The sequence below is a fragment of the Acromyrmex echinatior genome, chromosome 13, assembly GCF_024713525.1.
Source record: "Acromyrmex echinatior isolate Ae372 chromosome 13, ASM2471352v2, whole genome shotgun sequence".
NCBI classification, from domain to species: domain Eukaryota; kingdom Metazoa; phylum Arthropoda; class Insecta; order Hymenoptera; family Formicidae; genus Acromyrmex; species Acromyrmex echinatior.
Genome location: NC_141864.1, coordinates 12,966,205 through 12,993,828, shown reverse-complemented (window position 1 = coordinate 12,993,828; position 27,624 = coordinate 12,966,205). Strand labels below are relative to the sequence as shown.

General features: G+C 32.1%; 1 protein-coding gene across 5 annotated transcripts in view; it reads left to right on the top strand.

Moving 5' to 3' along the window:
- Positions 1 to 3,699: 3,699 nt before the first annotated feature.
- Positions 3,700 to 27,624, top strand: part of LOC105149391 (hypothetical protein) — a 40,587-nt gene continuing 16,662 nt past the window's right edge. For 2 of the 5 annotated variants that reach the window (XM_011061770.2, XM_011061768.2), the window contains exon 1: positions 3,700 to 4,028. The gene's annotated coding sequence lies outside the window, so the exon portion shown is untranslated. Of the gene's footprint in view, positions 4,029 to 4,087; positions 4,563 to 19,294; positions 19,493 to 27,168; positions 27,402 to 27,624 lie in introns of those variants that run through there. The other 3 variants (XM_011061769.2, XM_087412299.1, XM_087412298.1) reach the window with 3 other exon arrangements.

The following is a 27,624-nucleotide window of genomic DNA, read 5'->3' as shown; positions in this document are numbered from 1 at the left end:
TACATATAATACGGACCTTAAGCGTCTGCAGCGAAATACCCTGCCGCGCTATACCGTAATAGTAACTTTTTTCCGTATACGGAAATTAAAAATTGCCAGTAACAAGATACCTCTGACTTTTACATTTATAATGAAATCAATACACAAGTTGAACTTCACAGAAACTTTGAAAAATTAAAAATGATACACAAGCAAGAATTACGTTCATTCCAGCCTAGTGGCAAACCAGCAGCAGAGATTAAAATTAAGATTGATTCATTATGATAAAATTTGAAATTCACACATTACGTATGTACGTTTACTCTACGAAATTCTAAGAGAGAAAAATTTGGTGCCACTCGAGAACAGAATCCCCTCAAACATTAACCTAACTTTGACGAATATTAAACGCTATCAACGCTACACTAAAGTCGTTCACGGATCTGTAACGCTTAACGCTACCAATACACTACCTTGGAAGGAATAGCGTTGATAGTGTGCAGTTGTGACGTAATACGCTATAGCGTCAGTTATAAACAAATACAATGCATTGTAGTCATCTTACATACAGGTCTCCAAGAGACACAGCAATAAATCGTACGTCATACGCCAAAGCTTGTGCGTTACGTCTACAACTTAAGCTAAGTAAGTGTTACGACAATTCTTGTGCTCAAATAAGTTCAAACCCTTATAAGTAACACCACCAGATAATATTAAAGACCGTCAACCCTGGGCAAATTTTCGGCGAGTAAAAAGAGTCCAAAGATAATTGAAGAATGCTGACATTATCGACAATTAATATAAATTTATTACCCAGTAAACGAGAATGAACTAAAATGGATTGAAATTTTTTCTATCCGAGTATTTTAAATAGCGTATTTTAAATAGCGAATACTTTTTTAGATTTAATTGGATTCAATTAAATTCAATTGGATGCAATTGGATTGAAAAATTGCATTTTCTATTCAAAATTTTGAATTGAACTACACAATGTATGTGCACAGAAAAAGCTAATATTATTTTTAGATTGAAAAGTATACTACTGTGGGCAAAAAGTATCGATAATTTGTTTGTTTTTCAAAAATTCTTTATTTATTCATCCACATTCGTATCATCCCCCTCAAAGTAGTCCCCCCCGGTTGCAATGCAACTGTGCCAACGCTTTTTCCAATTTTCGAAACATGCCGCATAGTCGTCTGTAGGTATGGCCCGCAGCTCACTCGTCGTTTTTTCTTTTATCTCTTCAATCGTCTCGAAACGGTGTCCACGGAGTGGCCTTTTGAGTTTTGAGAACAGCCAGAAGTCAGATGGTGCTAAGTCAGGCGAATACGGTGGTTGTGGAATGATATGAATTGAGTTTTTGGCGAAATGGTCACGAACTACGAGTGATGTGTGCGACGGCGCATTATCGTGGTGAAAGAGCCAAGAGTTGTCGGCCCACAATTCTGGTCTTTTTCGGCGCACGGCATCACGCAAACGACGCATAACACCCAAATAGTATTGGCTGTTGACAGTTTGGCCGGTCGGAAGATATTCAAAGTGAACCACACCACGATAGTCGAAGAAAACTGTCAGCATCACCTTGATTTTCGACTTGTTTTGGCGCGATTTTTTTGGTTTCGGCTCACCTTTGACACGGTATTCAGCTGATTGGTCAGTTTCCGGATCGTATGCGTAAATCCAACTCTCATCTCCAGTTATGATGTTTTTCATTCGGTTTTGATAGTCGGAAAGCATCGTTTCAGACACATCAACGCGTCGTTGTTTTTCCAAAAAATTGAGCGATTTTGGCACCAATTGCGCTTTCACTTTTCGGAGGCCCAAATGGTCGCTCAAAATGGTTTTGACTGATCCTTCCGATATGCCAACAAGATCAGTAAGGTCTCGGACAGTCAATCGACGATTTTCGAGCACCAAATCTCGGATTTTTTGGACGTGAATCACATCAGTTGATGTGGATGGCCGTCCGGCACGTGGCTCGTCTTGAACGCTCTCTCGGCCCTCTTTAAACATTCTGTGCCATGCAAAAACTCTTGCTTGTGACAAAGCGCCATCACCGTACGCCTTCTGACACATTCTCAACGTTTCGGCTGCAGAAATTCCATTCCGGACACAAAATTTTATCGCACTTCGTTGTTCCATAACTTCAGACATTTCAAAAAACGACAAATCACTTTTTACGTGCTTACAAACAGACGCTTATCTCAAACACTAATGACTATTTTGACGTGTACCTTGGCGCAGCTGTCACTGACAGAATTGCCAACTTCAAAATAAATTCGGTTGTCCCTATCGGAAACCCCGGGAAATTTAAATTTGAAATTATCGATACTTTTTGCCCACAGTAGTAGAGATATGCTCCATGCAATTTCTATAAATGAATAAAAATGCGTTCAATATTGAAAAGCATTCATTTTAACATTTGTGAATCAATATTTCTGAAAATCTAAATTCATTTGAATCCATTTCAATTTATTTCAATTCATTTCAATCCATTCTCGTTTCCAGAATATTAACATAAATATGGTGTTGATGGTCAACACATCTAGTGACAAAAAACCGCAGATACTTTTTATATGACCCAATATTTGCCTCATGCATTATTAAATTCATGATTTTTTATTATATAAATGTTCCATAAATGAATATGTTTACTTGTAAAGCTAATATTCTATATATTGCAGAAAAATTACAATTTTTTTTCTATAGTTATCATCTTCGTTGATAATCAAACTTTGACGATAGTACTGAAATCACAATTATAAAGAAAAATCGAGTATTATTGAGTTCTAAATGCATAAATACGTCTACTAAACTAATAAATCATAAAATTAATACAATATTATTTCAACTCTTAATCACTTCAATATTCTCAAGGACGCAAACTCTCTAAGGGTGAAATCACACGGTCCGAAATAGGACTGCGGAATACAGAATGCGTCATTGAAGCAACCAATCAGCGCTATTCCGCACTTTTCCATCACGCAAGTTTTGCGTGCTATGTTCACATGATGCGTTAAAGATGTATCCAGTTAATTTCATGTTAATAATTTGCTTATTAAAATGAAATATAATTTTTCAAATTGTAAAAACAATTATCACTGTTGTAGTATTTAATGTTTTACAATTAATATTTATAATCTCATAACAGTTTTTTGAATTGCTTAACGCATTTACTATCATTTTTTCGCATCGTGTGAACATAGCACACAAAACTGGCGTGATAGAAAAGTGCGGAAAAGGGGCACACTGAAATCGCACGTAATGCATCATTGTTTTTTTGATCTTAGTATCTATATTTATGCACTCAGATTTTGTCATTTTACTTCATTCGTCTCGAATTACGCAATTCCATTATATTAATCAGCATCAAATTATTTTAACCTCTCAAAATATGACAGTTTATTACAAGAACAATGACGCACATCAAATGCGGAATAGCGCTGAGTGGTTGCTTCAATGACGCATTCTCTATTCCGCAGTCCTATTCCGCACTGTGTGATTTCACCCTAACGATGTCGGTTTTTTAATAGTACCTCGTCGGTGGTAGCACACTCGCGTCGCTCGCTATCGAAGTCGAATCATTTTCGATTCGATTTTTTCGTAAAAAAATCGATCTGCAAATTTAACCGAGACATGACAATCGATCCAAAAAATCGAAAATCGAGATTGAAAAGATCGATCTTAATCTCCCATCGCCTACCTCTAGTATCGCGAGATGGCAGGTCGAGCGCGGCGCGAGTCGCATTTCACCGCTGACCGCGGACGGTGGACGGTTCGATAAAAATCAGTCGTCGATCGGCGTTAGTCGGTGTTGGTCGGCGTCGTTTAGCAATTTCGATATCGTTCGGCGTTACAGCCCATCGTCGCTCAATTACTCGGTAACTTGTTAGTTTCATCTGGCCTCGTTCAACTTCGTTCGATCGGGAGGCCATTCCGTGCGTTTCTCTCTCTCAACAACAAGCGTTGTATCGCAGACAACGGCTTCAAAAACACTGCTTGTCGCAATCGTACCCGCGATCACGATCCTCGGAATCCGGAGTGAGACGGTGAGTAGCAGCCGAATCCCGACAAAGTGAAGTCGCGAGCCTCCTCAAGCATCCTCAAGGCGGCTTCTCGCCGAGTCTCCCTCCCGCGAAAAGCGCGCCGGATCAGCTGGTTCTGTCACCATGGAATAGCGACTAAGCGACTAAGCGACCTAGAAGCGATTCGGCGCGTGTCTTCGAGTGTGATTCACCTACCGCGAGATCCGGAAGATGCAGTTCCGACCGGTCGAACGAGTCGGTTAAGCCCATAATTTATAAGCCGCGGCTGATGCTTATTCGCGTCACGTCACGTCGCGTCGCGTCGCGTTTCCCTCTCTCTTAACGAGCCCCCTTGATTTGGGGCGGTGCGCCCCAAATCGCACGATCTCCATCTCCAAGGAACAAAATTGCTCGCGGAAGCACATCTTGTACAGGATCCGTGTGTTTTGCCCTTCTCGTGATTACGAAGCGGATCAGCGGATATCAGGCCAAAGGATCCTGGATTTTACCGCATGTGACGTTATCAGTAACCAGCACTGCAAATTCGCTGCTCTTCCGGTACTCCGCTTAGTCGTTGATTTTTTTTTCTTCTTTATTGTTTCCCTTTACTAAGTATAATGTCCGTTTTTATAAGGGCGGACAATAAAACTGCGAGAAAACAGGTACTTAGGCTGTGCCCCCTTTCCCTTTAAATTACACTATGGATTGAGAATGAAAGATTAGAATTCAGCTAATTAAAACGAAATGGATTAAAATTAAAATTATCTGACCGATCGAATTCTAATCTCTAATTCGCAATCCTTAGTCTCCAATGCGTATGTGAGAGGCGCGTTTGCGCTTTTGCGCTTTTTCTCTCTCTCTACGTAGTCTTAATAATTGACGCGGATTCGCGCCGTTCGCGGAATTTCTAACGCAGCGCTCGAAGGACTCCGAGTGGAATCTTTCACGGGCTTCATACCTTTTTACGTTGATCGTTTAATTCGGTTCGCCGCTAAATTACACTAGAAAAAGAGTGATGATTATACTAATTAGAATTCTGGTTGAAAATTGAGGAATCAGAATTTTATAGTTGAATTTATTATACATAATTTTATTATAATTCTAGTTGAGATAACCAGAATTCTGATTGACGTAATCAGAATTGATCTGGTTCGTCCATTTTCAACTAGCAATTTTTCTCAATGTACATTTTTACACGTTTCCTATATCCGTTGGGCTGCGTTCGAAAACACCGAGTGGCCTTATAGCTCATTTTATCCTTGTTCACTGTATGTTAAACGAGGATAAGATAATACATGAGATCGTTCGAGTGCAGGTATTTCCGAATGTAGACTTGGAAAAGCAAGTCTAATCAGATGTTTTTTTTTTCCATTTAGCAACGTCCGGAGAACCTCCGAAATTCCACCTGTAAAATATATACAGGGCTGGATACGTATTTAAATTACTTTTATTTAAAACAGTTTTTTATTTCAGTGAATCACATAAAAGTGATTACGTATTTTGTATTTAAAACTGAAAGATTAAAAGTTTTTTTTGTATTTCGTAATTTAAATAATAAGATTGATTGTCAATCTTACGACAGTATTTGAAATACAAAATATTTTCATGTGTTCCGCTGAAATACAAAATACAAAATACACTTGTATTTGCAAAAACTGTGTTTTATTAAAAGTATTTGAAATGCCTTGCCCTGTGAATATATAGAGGGTAGTGTACGAAATGTCATACTATTTAATTGTGCAATTTTCAGGCTTTAGTGATTAATAAATACACTAGTTCTATATTACTTGGGTATCAATTTTGTTAAAAACAAATATATTATACAAATCAATTAGTATGACATTTCATGTACATATTTAAATGTATAGATATATAGTAGATATTTTCACACATTTTCTTTTTCTTCTTGAAAAAATCGAAGCAAGAAATATTTCCTTCCATCTCTAGTAGTATTTGGAGAACCTATTTCACTTGTAAATTACGTAATTTATATAATTCAATACATAATTTAATTTATTAAAACGCGTATGTGCAGCTATGTACGTAATTCGTCTGGGGTCTCAGGATGCTTCAAAATTGATTTCCGCCTGGTAGAACGATCGCAAAACTTATTCTCGATTATCTCGTTACAGCGCTGTCCTCGGCGCGATGGCGAGACGAGTGAATATCAGCGCGCGAATCAGCCTCCCCGTCGATCGTCAATAGAGAGGATCCAGTTGCGGTGCAGGGGCGTTGTCCCTTCCCCCCCCCCCCTCTCTCTCTCTCTCGTCATATCCCGGTTGCACGTCCTTCACCTCGTCCGTCCTCAAAAGGGGAACAGGAACGACATGGAAAGGAAGAGAAGAAACGAAATTAAACTCGGGGAATGCAAACGTGTGCGTGATCGATCTTTCTTCCTCTCTTATCTACGCATGAAAACAATGCGTGCCACGCGACGTAGGATTTTTTCCTTAGCATGTGAAAAAAAATGGATGAATCCGCGTGCTTAGTCGGAGTTTTGAGAGTCACCATTATTTACGTTTTACGTCTCGGAAATCATCATCGTTTATCATATCTGCGATGCAGAGTTATGGAAGGATAGCCATCGCGTTAAAGGCCGAAGCATAGATCTTTGCATAACGCATAACCAGCAAACACAATAGAATTAGGCAGTTAGGTAAGCCTTAAACCTTAAAGCCTATTCTACAATGAGTTTTTGTTTCTTGTTTTTTTTGTTATTTTTTACATCTTGTTTTTTTGTTTCTTATTTGGTTTTTTGTTTTCTATCGCCCGAGATAAAAGTTAACAAACTTCGGAAGAAACAGGAAACAGTAGCAAGAAATACAATTGTCGATTGTCGTTAAAACGATCGCAAAGGAAAGAAAAAGTGAGAAGTAAAAAGCAGTAGGAAACAAAGAGCACATTGTAGAATAGGCTTAAGAAATTGATCAATCACAGTCGAATGTGAGAAGAATAATCGACTATTGATCAATTTCTTAAGGCTTAAGGCTTACTCTATTGTGTTTGCGGGGTAATGCGTCAAGTATAAGAAAATCAATCGAGAGTTCGCATAATTTTTGAAAAATATTGCATTTTATTATATATATATATATATATATATATATATATATATATAATACATATATATCTTTAAACGCAATTTTTTAATAATTTTTTAACACAAATTGTGCAAGAAAATAAATAATAAAGCATTGCATTATTTGAAATGCCGAAGACGATTCGGATACAACCGAATCCTCCCGAACGTGCTGTGACGTCACACTGCAACGAAACCACAATTATTCAGTAAAAAATTAATTTATTTTAAAAATGAGCAAAGGAAACACGTATAAAACGTATTTTGCACCTTTGTATAAAAGCAGTAAAACATCGAAAAAATTGTTCTTTTATGTGCCTCAAGCTGAAAATGTGAAAAAAAGTGGTTTAAAAGTGCACATCGTGTTGATGAATCAGGAAAATGGAATTATTTTTGTCGTGAAGATATTTTGATGCATGTATAAAATATGTTTTTTATGCTCTTTAATTATAACAATTATAAAAATATTAATCATGTTCATGTAAAAATATCCAACATAACCCAAAATGTTATTTAAATTTTCAGTCGTAGATTCAAAATTTATTGTCATCTCATTAGTTGTAATAAATTTTTTTGAAATTGCAACATTAGATAAAGCTGATTTTCTCTAATAATATTCAAATTTTTTCAGTTGAAGATTCAGACTCATATAGTCTATTAATCCACATTAAGAATGCTATATCATGTTTACATTCTCCTATAATTAAATTCAATTTATTTAGAAACTTATATATTTATATTGTTACAAATATATATGTATATATATATATATATATATATATATATAAACTTTTATCTTGGATTTATTTTTACTTTGTATTTTTAAAGTCGCAAGTGACTGTTCTATAAGGGTATTTAATGACTGTTTATTGAATTATTACTTTTATGAAATAAAAATTTAGTTGTTTTTTAAACTATTGCTCTTAAATATTTTAATCTTCTGATGCTACACATTCAGGCATTCTACGTGTTAAATTATTTATTTTTTTTCGTCAACAATTCAGATTACAGTATAATTTTTTTTTTGTAGAACTCTGTGTTCAGGGCAGATTCTTCCTTTTACTGTACAAATAGAATCTTCTCGTTTGACGCTAACATAACTTATAAGTTATACTCCGCTAAAGCGGAGTATCCTTTTCTCTTGATGATCTATGATAAATACATTAATTATAATATTTATTATAATATTTATTCATGCTACTTAGAATAAAATTGAAAAAAAATTACCATAATAATAATAAAAATATACAAAGTTGATTTTATTTCCCGAGCTTCTGGAACATTATATCACTCATCACTTTCTCTAACAATATACTCCCAAACCATGAATACAATTATTTGTGATAAATTCGTTAAATCGACTTTAATGAATCCTGAATTCAGTTGGTTTGACATTTTATTTTAATATTCTTAATTTATAAAGAGATTTTTAAGAAGAGAATTTTAAGATTTCGCTTTAGCCTTCCAACGTAAGCAAATAGTTACAGATGATTTATTGCAGTGTGACGTTACTTGGTAATCAAAATTGTTTTCTCAAATTTCAAATATTATTAAACTTTATTTTAATTTATTAATACCTATTTATTGCTAAAAATTACAAATTTTATTATACATAAATTTATAATAATATTTCCATAATAAACAAAAAAAATATATTATTTATTTTCGAACTGCCTATTCACTCAGCAGAGCTTGAAAAAAACCCGGGTTTTGTTAAAATATATTTCAGCCCAGTGAACATTTTTGTAGATATTTTTCTTGTTTTGAAGATTTTTGAGGATTTTTGAGGATTTAAAAAATTTTTTTATACAATTAATTATTTGATATTTTTTTCACTTAATATTTAGTTTATATTATATTTATTTTGTATTATTTAATTACATATTCAAATAATATTATATGAGAATAATATTTTGTAGAAATATTAATGATGACTTTTAGAAAAAACATTTCTGTAATGAGACAAAGGGAGAAATAATGACACTACATATTATAAACAATATATTAATATTTATTTAGATATTATAAACAGAGAAATACTCAAATATATTAAATTATTAATTCAGTTTAGTTTGATATACATATATCCATTAGATATTTATAAATATGTTCCTTTTATTTGTTTTTAATTAACAAATTTTTCTACAATTCCAATAAAATTCAAAAAACAATTTTTTGACAGGTGAAATTTAAAAAATCCTCCAGCTTTTTTGGGGTGAGTAAAATAATGCCTTGAATCAGATTTATTTCTTTCATTTTATGGAAAGGAAGGAAATAACGGACTTCAATTGGTTTCATTTTCTTATCCACTAAACGTTATGCGTTATGCAAAGACTCTATGCTTCTTCCTAAAATCTCAGACGGATTTGTCTGAGATTTTATCGTGCCATTAGCACGACGCTCAGTTTTGAACTGTGTGCATGTGTGCGTGCACGAAAATTAATTTCAAATAATTATCGCCGTCACGCATACGTGATATCGGTCTGTCACAAGAATCGGAGCATCACATAATATGCATGTGATAACGAATGTGCAAAAAGAAAAAAAATTTTTTTATTAAAAAATACTCGCTGTTCACCGCTGTACACGCGATAAAGAGTTCCCGAATATTCTTTTCTCGACGTAAAAAAATCAGAACTATAAAATCATTTCCTATAGTTTAATTTGTTCGATATTGAATAAGAATCACAGTTCCTAATGTTTGCTCCATCACGTTACAATTTTGAGAAATTTGTAATTAAAGTTCGTAAAAAGGGGCTATTTTCGTATATATTTTAACATATTAAAATTGCGATATGTGATATATTGGAGAAGTATTGCAATTATAATTAATTATGTTAAGACTTTCAGCCTTTAAAAAAGATTTTTCAGTATCGATTATGATTAATAAAATAGTCATAATTAAATATGGACTCTATTGCAACTGAAGAATAATTGTGAATTAGTTAATTATTGATTTACCAAAAAGCTTTTATGTTTATTTAAATTTAAAGATCTTTTTCAAATTGCTGAATACGAATCTGATGTTAAAATTGACAAATTCAAAATCATGATTCAATCATTGCCGTATTCAATCTACCATTTTGAATTTATCAATTTTGATATCGAATTTATATTCAGCAATCTAAAAATCCTCTTTAGATGAACACAATTTAAAGCTGTTTAATAAATCATCAATAAATCAATTTGCAGCTTTTCCATAATAAATCCCATGTTTAATCATATTAAACATGAATATATTATTAACTATGGTTGACACTAAAGAATTTTTTTTAAGTCTAAAAATCCCTAACAATGTACAGAATGGTCTACTTAAATTTCGTCCACTTAAATTGTCTTGATGAAACGATCGCTCTATTTTCTCGAAATTATAAAATCGTCAGTAAATAATATAATGAATGTTATTATATTTAATATAAAATATTCTCATTGCATAATATTCTTGAAGCTTCCACAGGTGCTTTCTAAATAAAGATTATGCGTTTCGCGGATTTCCTTCGTGTCCAGATCCATTCTTGGAATGCCAACGTTTCGTGAACATTGTAGTCCACTTCATCAGGGCGAGGAACAGCTTGATACTGAGCTGTTCCTCCAAACCGTTCTTTTTTATATTACGCTACTTGTTGGAATGGTCGGGGGAAAGAAGAGAATTGCGGGTGGGGGGGGGGGGGAGAGGTGGAGAAAGTTGGTCAGTCTTCAATAACCGGTTTTCCATATTTTATTTATGTTATAACCATTATCTCTATTTAGATTGTTAGAGTGTTTTTGTATCTCTATGACTTCTCTATACTTTCTTAAGAAAGTATGATGTAATGTTGGCTATTTCGTCGTTTTGTCAAACAGTATTTGATGTCCTGTTTCGATGTTGTGTTTTGATAATGCTGATTGCGTGACGTGTTTTAGCCTGACATCACGTTGGTATTCTTTTATCCGTAGGTTGACCATTCTCCTAGTTTCTCCAATATATACTTGCCCGCAGGAACAAGATATACTCCTGTGGAGCTGAGTGGAGATCTTTGATCTTTAGGATTTCTTAAGATTTATTCTATTTTTTTGGATGGTTTAAAGATAGTTCGGATATGTTTGTTTAATATCCTGCCAATCCGATCTGTTGTTCCTTTGACATATGGGAAAATGGATAGGATCTTTCGTTTGATTGTGTGTCAGAGACCGTTGTCTTGTTTGCATGTTTATTGATTGTTTTGATTATGTCTTTTTTGTCGTATCCGTTTTTCTGTAAGGCTAATTTTAAGTGATTGAGTTTGGCCTATAGATGTTCTTTGTCAGAAATGGTGAAAGTTCTATGTACAAGTGAATTGATTGCAGACTGTTTTTGTGCTGGGTGGTGGTGCGACTCGGCATATAGGTATCTATCTGTGTGTGTTGGTTTTCTGTACACTTGCCTAAGGTACCGTCTTTCTTAGAGACAAGAATATCTAGGAAGGGGAGTTTTTCGTTTTCCTCTATGTCTATAGTGAAGTGAATATTTGGATAGTTGATTGTTGAGGAAAATAAGGAATTTACGGAGTTCGGCTTTGCCGTGTCTCCATATCGAATATGTGTCGTCTACATAACGGAACTAAATTTCTGGTTTTTTGAGGGCCTTTTTCTCAAAATGCCATCTCCATGAAGATGTTGGCGCTTGCCAAAGGTCCTAACTTCGCAGTGGCACCTAGAAAGTTTCCAAAGGAAGCGATTATCAGTTAAATAGAGCCAACCATCTACCGACTCCCATCAGAAAAAGCAGATAATATCCGCAGACAGGTAACCAGTATTCTTTCCAAAGCCAAACCCCCTCCACCCAAACATCACTAGACAAGAGTAATTGGCCCTCCAAGACCTGAACAGAAACATAGACATCATCGTGCTTCCAGCCGACAAAGGCAACACGACAGTAGTCATGAACACATCAGATTATAAGAAAAAGATGAAGAACCTTCTCTGGGACAAAGTATACAAAAAGTTTGACAAAGATCTAACTAATACAATCGCGCAGAACACCAAGGAAAAAAGCAACATTCCCAATAAAATTAAATCAATATTAAAACCTACAAATTCTCTCCTACTAAGATTGTAGAATTCCTTTTCACACAATAAAACATAATAAAGTCCCCTCCGACCTCATCCCGCTAACTAGAGCACTGCTTAACAACCACTTACTTCTTCTATAACAACCAATTTTATGAACTTCAAGAGCGGCAATGGGCTCTTCTATTTCTCCCGTAATCGCCAACATCTTCATTGGAGCATTTTGAGAAAGAGGCCTTCAGAAAAACACTTAAAAAACCAGAAGTTTGGTTCCGTTATATAGATGATACATTCGTGATATGGAGACACGGCAGAGTGTAAACGAACTCCGTAAATTCCTTATTTTCCTCAATAATCAACATCCCAATATTCACTTCACTATAAACATAGAGAAAAACGGAAAACTCCCCTTCCTAGATGTTCTTGGCTCTAAGAAAGCTGATGATACCTTAGGCTATCAAGTGTACAGAAAACCAACACACACAGATAGATACCTGCATGTCGAATCACACCCAGCACAAAAACAGTCTGCAATCAATTTACTTGTATATAGAGCTTTCACCATCTCTGACAAATAACATTACAAACAGAACTCAATCACTTAAAATTAGCCTTACAGAACACGACAAAAAAAGACATAATTAAAACAATCAATAAACATGCAAACAAGACAACAGTCTCTGACACACAATCAGACGAAAGAATCCTATCCATTCTCCCATATGTCAAAGGAACAACAGATCGGATTGGCAGGATATTAAACAAATATAATATCCAAATTATCTTTAAACCACTCAAAAAGATAGGACAAATCTTAAGAAATCCTAAAGATTAAAGATCTCCACTCAGCTCTGCAAGAGTATACCTTGTTCCTGCGGGCAAGTATACATTAGAGAAATCGGGAAAATGGTCAACCTACGGATAAAAGAATACCAACGTGATGTCAGGCTAAAACACGTCACGCAATCAACATTATCAAAACACAACATCGAAACAGGACATCAAATATCGTTTGACAAAACGACCACAATAGCCAACATTACATCATACTTTCTTAAGGAAGTACTTATAGGGAAGCCAGATATAAAACAATCTAAATGGAGAGATAATGGCTACAACATAAATAAAATTTACAACATAAATAAATAATATGAAAAACCATTCTCCCGGTTATTGAAGACTGACCGATTTCCCCCAATTCCCTCCCCCCATCCACAATTCTCTTCTTTCCCCCGACCACTCCAACAAGTAGTGCAATATAAAAAAGAAACGACCCGGAGGAACAGCTCAGTATCAGGCTGCTCCTCGCCCTGAAGAAGTGGACTGCAAGGTTCACGAGACGTTATTCCAAGAATGAATCTGGACACGGACGAAATTCGCGAAACGCATAATCTTTATATTTTCATTGCAATTTTTTTAAAAAAGAAAATACCTGACATATCTCCGATATCATTTTTCTGAAAATGTATAAAAATGCCCTTACTTCAGTCGCGCAAATAATTGTACTTTTTGGAATGAATCGATATAATATATTTTTTTTAAACTTCACGTTTTCCTCTTTTCAAAACACTATTTTTTTTATCATAGAGATAATTTAAAAAAAAACTAATTATTGCACTCTTCACAAATTGTTCTTTAATATTTTTTGGCGTAATTTTTTCAATTATTATCAAAATCTTTTTATATTTTGATATTTTGATTCTACATTTTGACATTTCATTAAAAAAAAATATTTTCTATTGAGATTTGTGATAATTACAGACCTAGTCAAAGATATCATGAGTGAATTGGACCCAGACATGTAAATTAAGATTTCAGAACGAGACATGTAGTTGAGGGTTAAATTAAAATCGGTAAAACTTTCCTTTTATATGTGAGACATTTAATTGGTCGACTTTATGCACTTATTTATGCATTTATATACTAGCTTGATCAAAAAGTTTCCGGAATTCATTCAGAAAATTCAAAGTACAAGTTTATTCATCAAAAGTGATATTGTCCCCTTCAAAGTACTCTCCAGCGACTGCAACGCACTTATGCCAGCGCTTGATCCAGCTCTCGAAACATTTCTGGAACTCTATTATTGGTATAGCCATCAGAGCCGTCTTCGATTTTTCCATTACCTCCTTTCGGCTGTTAAAACGCGTTCCCCGCAGGTTTTTTGACTCGATCGAACAGAAAAAAATCGCAGGGAGCCATATCGGGTGAATTCGATGACTGTTGGATGGTATTCGTTGTTGCAAACTCGTTGTTGCAAATTCAACTCCATTTTTAAAACTGTAAAAAATCGAAAACACGTGCAGAGGTAGATGTACTCAAGACGACGTAATTTTTACAAATGTCAAGCTATGGCGATAAAATTTGATGGAAATGTCAATGATAGATGTGGCAACCTAGCCAAAAAAAGGAACTCAAATCAGCTGACTCAGAGCATCACCTGGTGGTCTCTTCCGGAAACTTTTTGATCAAGCTGGTATATATATATATATATATATATATATATATATATAATTTTTTTATGTAAGTTTTGACTAGATAAACTTTCAAAGAAGAAATATTTAAAAATTAAAAATATTCATGAAAATAGAGAGTAAATATGAAATTAAAAAATATTTAGTCGATATTTTATTCATAATTTTTTATTTGATATGTTTATATTGAGCTGTAAAAAATATTTGATATTATCGAATAGCGATAAACATTCCTACTTGAAACTATTGAAAACAATTTAGTAGAAAAAATATTACTCCAGGAGTTGGAATTTCTTAACTACATATTTTTTCTCATCGACTACGTTTACACGGTATTCTTAATCAGGTTTAATAACATTAGTTATGAAACTGATCAATCATAGCTATTCCAGTGAAAGAAAGGAATGACTGGCCAGCTTCATGATTATACGGGTGTTATTAAACCCGATTAAGAGTGCCGTGTAAATGTAATCATTATCATTTTCCCTATCATTATCATTATTTCTACGAGCAGAAGAACCGTTTTGCTTGTCTGAATTATTCTCCAATTGTAAACGATGACATGGAATGCGTCAATATACATATATGTATGCATATAATAATATGCTCGTATTCGCAGAATGTTTGGCAAGTAGTTATACGATGCTTGAGTTGACTTCAAATCGAAGAGCTTATTTTCAAACCGTCTACGCTTTTAAGCAAATTGTATAGATCTGTTCCTTCAAGTCTTACGAAAAACAAGCCTCATGCGTCACAAAATTTAACATAAGAAAACATTCTTTAGTTATGAATATTAAATTTCTATTTATAAGGAAAGAAATATAAAAAAAAGAGTGTTTGGTTTGGAAATACCTATAAAGACTCTGTATGACTAAGGGTCTCTTTCACCAATTCCAATTAACGCTAATCGATGGTTAATTCAATCACCACGATTGCCAACGTGAGAATTAAATACAGAAGAGGAAGAGAGGGGAGACGTTCTAATACATTAAACTACTGTTGGCATTTCTGCGAGTTAATCGTCGATTAATTTAATCAGAAGTTGATGAAAGAGGCTCTAATAGTGTTTTTCACTGGCAGAGTGGTATGCACTCAGTGTATACTTTAAAACCGTTGTACACAAATCGATGTAAAGATGTACGTTTAATAAAAATATATAGAAACAAATTAACCGCAAAATCTTCAATATATTTTATTGTGCTGTTTGATAAAGTATACATTGGGTATTTTATTAATTGAAATATTTCACTTTTACATTCAGATTAGGTTAGTATATAACAGCTTTAATGTGCACTGAGCGCACTAGTTCTGTCAGTGAAAAACATTATAAGTGCTAAGGAAGAAGGTCCAATGTTTGTGGCATGATCAAATTTTCGTTTTGTATTTTATTTCTGCGTTGTTGCACTTTTTTCTCTTTGTCAGTCTTTTTTTTTTCCTCTCAGTGGTAAGATGATGCATACCACGTGTGCGCCGATAGGCACGACACGCGTACGTCATCATCGTGAATCTCTCTCGAAGAGAAAGAGCCAATGTATATATGTGCACTAGATTTTTTCGCGATAATATCTTAGGATCAAACTCTCGCAGATCCCCTCTCTAAATTACTACAATTACTATTACTGCTATTCTAGAAAGGCAGGCAAGCTGCTATTCTAGCAAATTTTTGGATCGTGGCGACTTTGAGTCGCTTCGCAGCCTCGTGATATGAAACGCTTTCTATGATGCGATGTGCGATATTGAGTTCACCGAACACAATCGCACCTTTCGACTTTCGACGATTAAAAGAAGAGATCGGTACTCACATTGTTACATATCAAAGAAGCAACGGCAATCTAATCCTTTGAGGGAAGAGCTGCCGAATGTGTATCTCTTCTTAATCTATTTTTTTATTACTTTTTCCACTTGGCATTATTTTGTATGCAAAACATTGGAAATTGTAGTTTGATATTTTAGACACTTATTATTACATGTTTACTTTTTCAATATAATGTATTATAGGATATGTGATAATACAAACTATAGAAATTAAAGCCTTAAACGGTCTAGCTGGATCTTAATCTTGTATGATTCTTGTGTGAATTTACGTATGTAATTTCCAGAAACGAGCATCGAAATTATTTTTCGGTCTTGAAACGCTAACTCTCTACTAATTATACTACCACAGTAATCACGACTTAAATTGACTAGCAATTTAACAAATTTTTTATGCTTATTCGCATCTTCGAAACGATCTTAATAATTGACGTTATTAGGACTACATAGTAGGATATTTTTATAAATTCACACAGGACAATCATACAAGCATTAAGATCCAACTAGACCGTTTAAGGCTTTTATCACATATACAGTCCTATAATATATTATATTGTTTATTTATGTCGCCTAAAAACGCGTTGTTCCTTCAATTATTGCGAAGAATATTACTAAAGCCTCGGTAGTCTAAAGGTTTAGGACGCTCGCATGGAATGCAAGAGATCCGGGTTTAACTCTCGAAATAATATTTTTCGTAATAAGAATTCATTATTTATAGATTTTAATATGTTATTCAATATTATTAAGGTCATTTCGAAAAATTTGTTAAACTGCTAGTTAATTTAACTCGTGATATTATTGCGATAGTTTAGTAGAGAGTTAGCGTTTCAAGATCGAAAAATCATTTCGATGCATTTCTGGAGACTGCATACGTAGTATATAAATTCACACAAGAATCATACAAGCATTAAGATCTAGATTAAGAGATCTAGACTAGATTAAGAGTTAGACTGTTTAAGACTTTGATTTCTATAGTTTAATTTTTCACCAATATCAAATTAATTTATTGTAAGTCTTTTTGTAAAGTCTTATTACAAAAAGTACAATTTAGACACCGATTATAATCGTATCTATAGGTTTTTTAAATCGTATTTCGTTTGAAAGTATTGAATTTATGAATTAAAATAATAAAAAATATGTGTTAGATTAATAGAAAAAATTAATTTATACCTAGATAATAATTAACCTAGATAATACTTAATTTAATAATTTATAATCGAAAAAATCAAGTATTTCATAATCATTAAATAATTACAATAATGTAAAAAGAAAGAAAACTCGAATTTATTTTTGCAATTGACATTTGTATTCATATCAATTATTAGTTTTATTATTGTCCATTGTTAATCTTATCTTGTAGTGGTATGATTTAGGAAATTTCATATAAATATCGATTTAATCTTTCTGATGATTGCAAATACATACAATGTATAAATTTACATAAAATATTCTGAATGAATGGAAATGTTCAATAAATCTTCTTTTATAAAAATTCAAAAATTTATAATAAAATTGGACGATTACGTTATCAGCTACCTGATTTTTTAAAACGCTGTTAAGTCCATAAAAACATGCATAGCCTATTGAATTTTGCTTATTACTCATTTCTCTTTATTTTATATATTATTGTTATTAAATATTGCTTATATAAAATAACATAAATATTATAAATTATTGATGAGATACGATTTAGGTGATCAGTAAGTACGCATTCGGCAACTCTCCCCTAAATAATATTTTGTTACTTACCTTCCATTTGTGTAAAAATGTGAATTAATCCATTTCCAGGGTCGGCACTATTTTATCCACCTCAAAAAAAAAACCCAGAAGGTTTTTTTGGATTTTATTGGAATTTTGTATAAGAAAAATAAATTTTTTAATCGGTAACACATAAAAGGAACATATGTATATAAAATATTTAATGAATATACTAAACTAACTGAACTGATATAATTTTAACATATTATATTATACCAATTTTATATTTGATAAAGATCTACTAATCACATCCGTTGGCGACGCCACCCAAGGTCAAATGGACGTAATCATAGATCTTTTTAAACCTTACAACTTTCTGAAATATTTTTTTCAAAAATGCTTACATTTCAAAATATTTAAGAAATCTGGGACTTTTTATACACCTTGTGTAAACATATATATATATATATATATATATATATATATATATATATATATACATACATATACCTTGTACACACACACACACACACACACACGCGCGCGCGCGCGCGCGCGCACCCAGTAGTTTTAAAGTAAACAGTGTCTATATTAACTTAGTAACTAATGAACTAAATTTGAGTCTTTAATATATTTTCTTGGGTTAAATTGTAACCTCATTATTTCAGTGAAATTAATATAGGGAGTAGAAGCAATGACATCTTGCCACAGATGATTAAAAATTGAGTATAATTTGACACTATAACAGTGCGGAAATCATACTCGCATTTGACAAAAAAGGATTATTTGGATTCGAAACTTTTATTGCAACCGACATATCAAGCTAAACGGTAATATAAATAGCTTTATGAATAAATATTTCGAACGTTTGAGAGCTGCCGCGTTGAATTGTTTCCTTTTTTTCTCTCCTCCCGTATTAATTTACTAAAATTACACGATGATTGAAAGGTAATGCAAATTGAAATACCACAGTATTAATTAGGCTTGAAATAAAGTGCAGTTGATATAAGGATATAAAAATGTGTCAACTGAGCATCGATTAAAATGTTTCGAACGAAGTTGCAACTAATATAACGCGGTTAATTGGCAACTTCTGATTGCTCCATTGTTACCTCACGCGATGAAATTACATTCTGAAAATTGTACACGCTAAGAGATGAAGAGAGAAAGAGAGAGAGAGAGGTGTAGGTATACGTATATCGCGTTGCAGACGGCACTACGAAGGGCGGAACGCGAAAGCGGTGGGGAGGATGCCGAGTGTTGTGCACATTGAAAGGGCAGTCTGGCTGGATTTAAGTATCGCTATCTCTCTAGCGTTGCCGGATCTCATTCGTTTCGCCATGGGCGAACATAAGCGTCGACTCGCAGTTCCCGGATTTTCTTCTGTTCATACAAAAAAGAAGGTACAAAAAATACGCAAGGAGATATATGTCGCGTGGAGTTTTAATTCGTCCTTTATTTCTTGTACTGCTTTTGTTATTCTTTAAATCCCACATTACTAATCGCGTTTCTCTTATCATCTAACTGTATCTATTTTTTTTTTCGATTAAGAATACATGTGTGATAATGATAGTCACTGTATATGTTGCACTTTATAGCGCGCGATCGTGAACGATAATCGGGAAGTAGATTAGGTGAGCGCAGCTGATATATCGATTCACGATTCTAGGATTTATATCCCTACGTTTCTAAGAATGTGCATTATACAATCCTCGTGACTCTCCACTTGTAGTCGCAATCTCTCACTCGCAAACTTATTTATTCACGACCTGACCGGCCTGATCTAATGTCCATGTCACTACGCATTGAAGATTGAGGATTGCGAATTAAAGATTAGAATTCGATCAATCGGATAATTTTAATTTTAATCCGTTTTATTCTGATTGGCAGAATCCTCAATTCGCAATCTTTAATCTTCAATGCGTAATGTAACACGGGCATAAGGGATCAAGCTTCGCGAATCATCCCAATCAGCCGTGCGATGAATCATATTGTATATTATATTTATCTCATGCTATTCGTCGCGCGAGGTGCAAGGCAATATACTCTCTAAAAGACTGACTTGTAGAATCAATCTTACTTTCTGAAGAATGAAGTCTCACTCTTAAAGATTGAAAATTGAGCTAGTTTTTGAAGAAGAATGAAAATATTTGTACCCTTGAAAAAAAAGTTGATTCTTTTAGAATTAATCTCACTCTAAAAGAGTGAAAATTTTCTATTCTTTTTTTCAGGGTACACGATCGCTACCCAGGATGAAAATATTTTGTTTAAAGACATACAATTTTTAGTCTTTTGGAATGAGAGTTCACTATTCACTCAAAGAGATTTCGAGAGTAAGTACATCCATACATACAAATATTTTCGTGCACCTGCGAAATCTTTCACATGCTGGCGCCTCTGACGGAACAAGTTTTGAATTTCTACGGTACGGATAAGATTCTCGAATTTCCGTCTTTATTCCTCGCATCCTGCCTTGCGAGAACCTGATTATTCCGGCCAACGATTCGCTTCGAAGCGCATAGAAACACTGCGCTTCTTTTCCGCGCGACCTTCTCCTTTTGCAATTTACTGTACGAGTTTGATACGTAAGTTACAAAGACAAACTGAATGGGGTTGTCAAGAGCTGAGGATCCCGTGGATACGATGCACGTCGCAAATCAACAACTGTAAGCTCTGTTTCAATGATACTTCATGTTAGACACCCACGCTTGAACACGTTCTTCTACTCCAGAGAGGAGAAAAACACAAGGAAGATACATGAGAGCGTAGTCTTCTCGTGAAAAGAAAGAAAAAAAAGCTAATCGGATTAGATTAGATTAATGTAGGCGAATAGCGTGCAAAATAGCTTATTCGTTATTACCTTTTAAGACGATAATTGTCTCGAGACGAATAAATACAGATCTGTGAAAACGGAATCACGAAATGTCGCGACAATCACGCGCGACATTCTTCCAAGTGACATATCCACGCGCTATTCATCTCTGATCTATGAATGAAAGCCATTCACTCCTGTTTACGTTCTTATCATTCGATAACAGTCAGTGCAATAACAAGCCTGCTTCCTAGCTCGCCATTATCGCACCTTCCGAAAATTTATCATTTTCTCGTTTCCTTCCCAGAAATGAATCCTTTTATGTATCCTTCACGAACAACGTATTACTTGAACAGCCACGTTATTTGGAGAAATTAGAGCCATTGCTTTACCGCATCAATGTTGACGAGTATCATTTTTTTATTGCAATTAAATTTTTTTATTGTATACTATTATTTCTTGCAATCTTTTTAACCAAGTCTTTCATTGGGTCTTTTTTTTTTATCTTTGTAAGTTTTCTTTATTACAGATTTTATGAGTTGTCGTCAGTTTTTAATATAAAATTTTTTATATAAATGAGATAAAATGGTTTATTTATTAATATACTTATTAATATAATACACTTAAAATATTAAGTTAATTTTAAGGAAATACACTTATTGATAAAAAGAAGTGACGCACTTTTCTATAGACAAAAGTTTTATAGATAAAAGCTTTTCATCACTGAGAAAAAAATAGTTGTGATAACTATTTTTTTTGCAACATTGGTGATTGTAGTATTTATAACTAGAGTTTCATAGCAACAGTTACTAATTTAGTACACAACACTGACAAGATACAGTTATGGCATTTGTATATCATTAATTGATAGTGAAATAGTATTTCAATTGCATTAAATAGTTACTTAGGCTTCATAAAAATAAGACAACAATTAAATTTTTCTAGTTAAACAAACACTTTTTTTTTTAATAAAGCACACTATAATATAACACAGTTTTTAGTTTGTGTACAAAAATTCAGTAACTGAAATTCCTAGAAGTTATCTATACCTACTAAAAATTTGTAATTATGCATTATAAAGATTTAATAAGAACAAAATATAAATTAAATAAACTAACAAAATATAGTAATATTAATTATTTGTAATTGGTTAATATTACTATATTTTCTTAGTTCATATAACTTTTTAGTGTTTCTATTAATACATAACACATAACAAATATTTGTTTGGATAGTGCCAGTTGAATATTTATAAATATAAGCATATATTTATTTGGTACAAGAACCATTAATTTGATTTACCTATTATTACCCAACTAAATTTATTCCTGAAATATTCATAAAAGATTCCTAAAATCCCCAAAAAACATTCCAAAGATATTCCAGAATATTTATATATTTTATTTATTGTAACAAATATTTATTTTCCATAAATAAATGTTACATTAGTACTATTCAAACAATTATTTATTAAAATTTAATACATTTTTCTCTCAGTGTATGAGAAAGATCTTATGTGCTGAAGCCATATCTGTTATTGTTGAAAAAACGATCCCAATATTTAGACCTATGTGTAACTTTTTATCAGAGAGTACTATATACAACAATTATTGATATACCGTTATGTATACATATGTCACGATAAATAGAAGAGCGTTAGGCTATTCATATACCTGTATATATAGTCCGTTCTTATTTTAAGATCTTTATTATCTTAAATAATATCTCAGAGAAAAAAATCATAATAATAGCAACTATAGATGACAATTATACAAATTTTGTATGCAGAACTAGTATACAAAAGAAAAGTTGGGTAAATTATTTTATAATTTATTCAATAATTTTATGGTTATTGTGAATAAAGTTAACAATTTATTATTTTTTTAATTACTGCAATTGAAATTAAATGGTTACGAGAACTAATAAGTGCAAATAAAAATTGCACTTTATGGGAAGAATAATATTAATTATCGCATTTTAATTCCATGAACACATATTTATATAAATTATAATTCGAAATCGTTATAAATTATAACAACTATGAGCGAGTTTTTTAATTCATCGATTAATCAATCGCACTATGCGCAAATGCAATTTTTACTGAATGAAATTACATTTGCGTACAATGCGATTGATCAATCGATGAATTAATAAAAAAACTCACTCTAAATAGTAAATTATGTATTAACTACAAAAATATAGTCATTCAGGGAAAATGACATAATGGCGACAACTATCTAGATGACGATTACACAAGTTTTATGTGCAGAATTAATGTATAGTTGGATAAATTATTATTATTTTATAGTTCGTTCAATAACAATTTCATAGTTATTGCAACTAAAGTTAATTATTTTGTAATGTTATTGCAATTAAAGCCGAATGGTTACGATTGCTGATGAATAAAAATTGCACTTTTATGGGAGAAATAAATTAAATTAGTTCCATACAGAACACATATTTGTGTACATAAATTATAATTTAAAAAAAATACAACTTTAACATTCTAAAATCACATATAATTTTTTTAAATAACTATAATCATTAATTATATATAATTTTTGAAATGTTATAAATTTAATTTACTTTAATATAATAAGTTACTTTGAATATATATTGTTGTAACAAAAATCTTTTCTTCCCTGAAAATATTTTTCTGCCTAATAATATTATACTTTATAAAAAATAACGATTAAAACTTAATTAAAAGCATAAAAAATAAAACTACATATAAAATTAAATATAAAATGTTAACTCTTTGCATATATATATATATATATATATATTGAAGAAAAGTGTTTGATTATTGCATTAATTCCAAATAATAAAAGAATTATAATCAGAAGAATCATTTTTGTACACACAATAAGTGTACTATAATGTTAATAATAATAGTCTTATACACTCAAAAAAAAGTGGTAACAACTATATAGATAACTATGCAAGTTTTGTGTGCAGAACTAATATACAAAGTTAGATAAACTATTTTATTGTTTATTCAATAACAAATTTTTAATTATTGTATTGATGTTAATAATATAATTTATTATTTTAAAGTTACTTAACTGAAACTCAATGATTATATTATAAGTAAGTAACTACTCGTATCATGCAATATGTATAATAATCATATAAATTGTTTGATATTATAACAAAAATAATATGAATTATATTCTTGAGGCTTCCACGAGTACTTTCTATAAAGATTATGTGTTTCGTGGGTTTTTTCTGTATCCAGATTCATTCTTGTAATGCCCATTCCATAGATTGGCATTCCAAAAATGGATCTGGATATATATATATATATAAATTAATTAGGCTTTTTTATTTCCAAGATCAGAATTTTTTTGTTTTTGAAAGGTGGTTATCATCACGGATCAGAAAATAAACTTTATAGTTTTTATCTTTATATTCTTTAAAACTTTAGATAATTTGCGATAAAAACTTTAGGAAATATATAAATCAGGGATTGAAAATTTCCACGGGTATCATATATCCAAATGTGGCATTTAAGATAGTCTTTTTGCTGATATAATCAGCAAAATATTATATTATAATGTAAGTTATAATATAATATATTAACATTTAAGAATATTAAGCACGACCGTATATAACTTCCATATAAAACTTCTTAAATGTTATTCAGGACCTGAATATTTCCGAAAACCCAGTGGTCGAGCTAAGACACTCTTCTCGGAAAGCTGAAAGATCCCAGGTTCGAATCCTGACTGAGATAATATTTTTTGAAATAAGTTTCTCACTTTCTTTCTTTCTTTTTAATTTAATTTAGGAGGGATTATTAGCGTTTCAGAATGTGTTGAAACCGAACGTTATCGGCTCGCAATCACATCTGAAATAAATTAATTCAATATATGAATATATAATGTATTGGATGTTTTAAAAACATCCAATTTTGATCAATCATGGTCTTTCTTTATCGTATTTGATGTATTATAATATATTTTTGTTCCAATAACCTTGATCTTGATAAATGTTATCCAAGTCATGATCCTGAACAACATTTAAGAAGTTTTCGCCATCCGTCAGACACCTTGGAAAATTAATGTTAATGCCGGCGATACTGTAACTTTCAAGTCTTATAACTCGAAAAGTTATTATGAAAAAATATTTCATTATGGGAATTTTGAAAAGCTCTCGAAATAAACTACAAAAATATGTAATGAAAAGTGGAGGGTTCTATTTAAAAAATTCAAAATAACCTTGCCCCTGATCTTGACAACGTCACCCAAGGTCAAATCAATAATACCATCTTATGTCTCCCTTGAAATTAAGACTTTTGTCTGAAATATTTTTCGATTTAATGCAGTGTTTCTGAGATATTTCAATGGATCCTTTAAAACGGGATACCCTTTACGTGTGTCGCGCGCGCGTGTGTTTTTTTGTCTGAAATATTTTTCTATAAAATTTATATTTTCTGAGTTCAGAGGTACCAACCTCTTTTCCCTATCCTGTATAATCATTTACGCAATATAATTACTTTATAGTTATAATAAACATTTTTTATATGTTATGTTAATTCTAGAAATTTACATATTCAGTTTTATTTCGTTTCAATTTATTATTTAACAACAGAAAATATTTTTTTTTCAAAATAAATTTCAAATTTTCTTCCTTTTAAATATTATATAAATTATGTTTTTTAAAAGATACAATAATGCAATTTTTTTTTCTGAAAGTTCGAAGTTCCTACTTTCCAAAATGTACATTTAAAATATTTTTGTAACTTACGTACGAAAAATAAGAATTTTAAACAAAATATGATTTTTTTTCGTAACTATAGTTTATTTTATAACTTTTTATTAATAAAGGCACGTACATTTGCTTGGTACTGTTATATTTTTTACTGTCTGGCGTTTCGATTGAAAAAAAAATTGTTAAAATATGTTCATTTTTATGAATGTTCTGAGCAATCAAATTGGATTTGAGCGTTTCATGCCAAATGTGGCGTTTACGTTACAAAAGGGATACAAATGTTTTTAAAAGTTAATTACATATAATTTATTTTTGTATTACATAAAGAAAGATATAAATAATCTTCTGTAAAATTCTGGTAAACAGATATCGATTTTGATGCACTAGAAATGTTGTTTCATTTGCGTGAGACATGATCAAGATGATTAATAACAATCGAATACCACACGCACACACGCGCGCGCGCGCGCGCGCACACACACACACACACACACACACACACACACAAAAGCATTCATGCAGAAATATACGATTAGCACGTATTTTATCACCTCGGAGATCTTATATTTAAATCCCGTCGATACTTTCATATTTTTTTCAAATATCTAATGCGTAATTATAATTAAATAAATTGTATGTAACAAATATAGATATAAATAAATTCAACATATTCTAGAATAATTAAAAAATATATAAGAATTGTATCTTAAAAATTAAAAAAAGTATAATGACTATAAGAATATAGTTTTGGCAATAATATTTTGACAATAATCACAGAATTGTTCACAAGTATTAATTATATTATTTATTTATATTTTGACAATATTTCTATATTTAAATTTATTGTGATATTTTTATTTCTATAATCCATTAAAAATAATTGAGATTATTTCACTATATTTTTATGATTGCGGCAACTATTTTTTTCTCTTGTACATAAGGTGCTGATATAGCTCTGTGATTGGTTTACGACATTTTAAGACAGTACTTAAAATGATCTTAAATATAAGAATCGACTATGAACATCGATATGAATCTTACAATTAGTATCTGATATTTCTATGAATTTTTATAATTTTTTTAGTCGTTTTGCAAATTATGTGTCAATTACTGCCATTCTTGAAATGCAGTTTTTAAATTGAAACACAGGAATATCATAAATAATGACCAAACTTAATGTTGCTAATAAACACTGCAAAGAATTTATTGTGAAAAACGAAAATATATATATAATAAATATATATAATAGATTTCTTGAAAATCAAAATATTATAATTAAACAACAAAAAATAATTGGATAAGTACAAGGATGAGTGTGAATTGACGTCATTTTCGTATCTTTTTTCAAAAGATGATTTTATATTGAGGATTGTTACTACGCAGTACAGTTGACCGTTTTCAGCATGAAAAAGTCAATGGGGCCGGAAATCGTGCGTGTAACTCCGAAATTGCACGCAATCATGCGTGACGCGCGCTCTGCATCAGAACGATCGACTGCGATAGCCCTCCAATAGTCTTGTTTTAAAGTTGCAAGAGCTCCAAACTGGGTCAAAAAGCTTGTGACTGCCCGCCAACCTACTTGGAACACACCCGAACGGAATGGCGAATATTCTTTTGCGCGTCGTGCTTTTTTTTATATTCTGACGAGAACTGGCAAGGAGAACATCGATTTATTCGAAGGCTGTTTTTATTCTTGAGTGAAACTATTATATTGCGTGCGCTCCAATATAGCACTTTTATAATCAGAATGTAATCTTCCAACAAAATCTTTCTCTGCTGAAGTGTAGGTAAATCTAAATATTTTATTATAAGTATAAGTATATAAAAAGTTTTTCACAATCGATGATTGTTAACCAGCAAAAGTTAACGATGTTCCACTTGTCGATGTCATTTTTATCCTACATGAAAATTGTGAAAAAATTGTAAAATTTACATAAAAGTATTATTAGCCACCAAGATCGGCCTTGACCAAATACGATTGTCATCTTTTATTAGTGTTATTCTTATTCT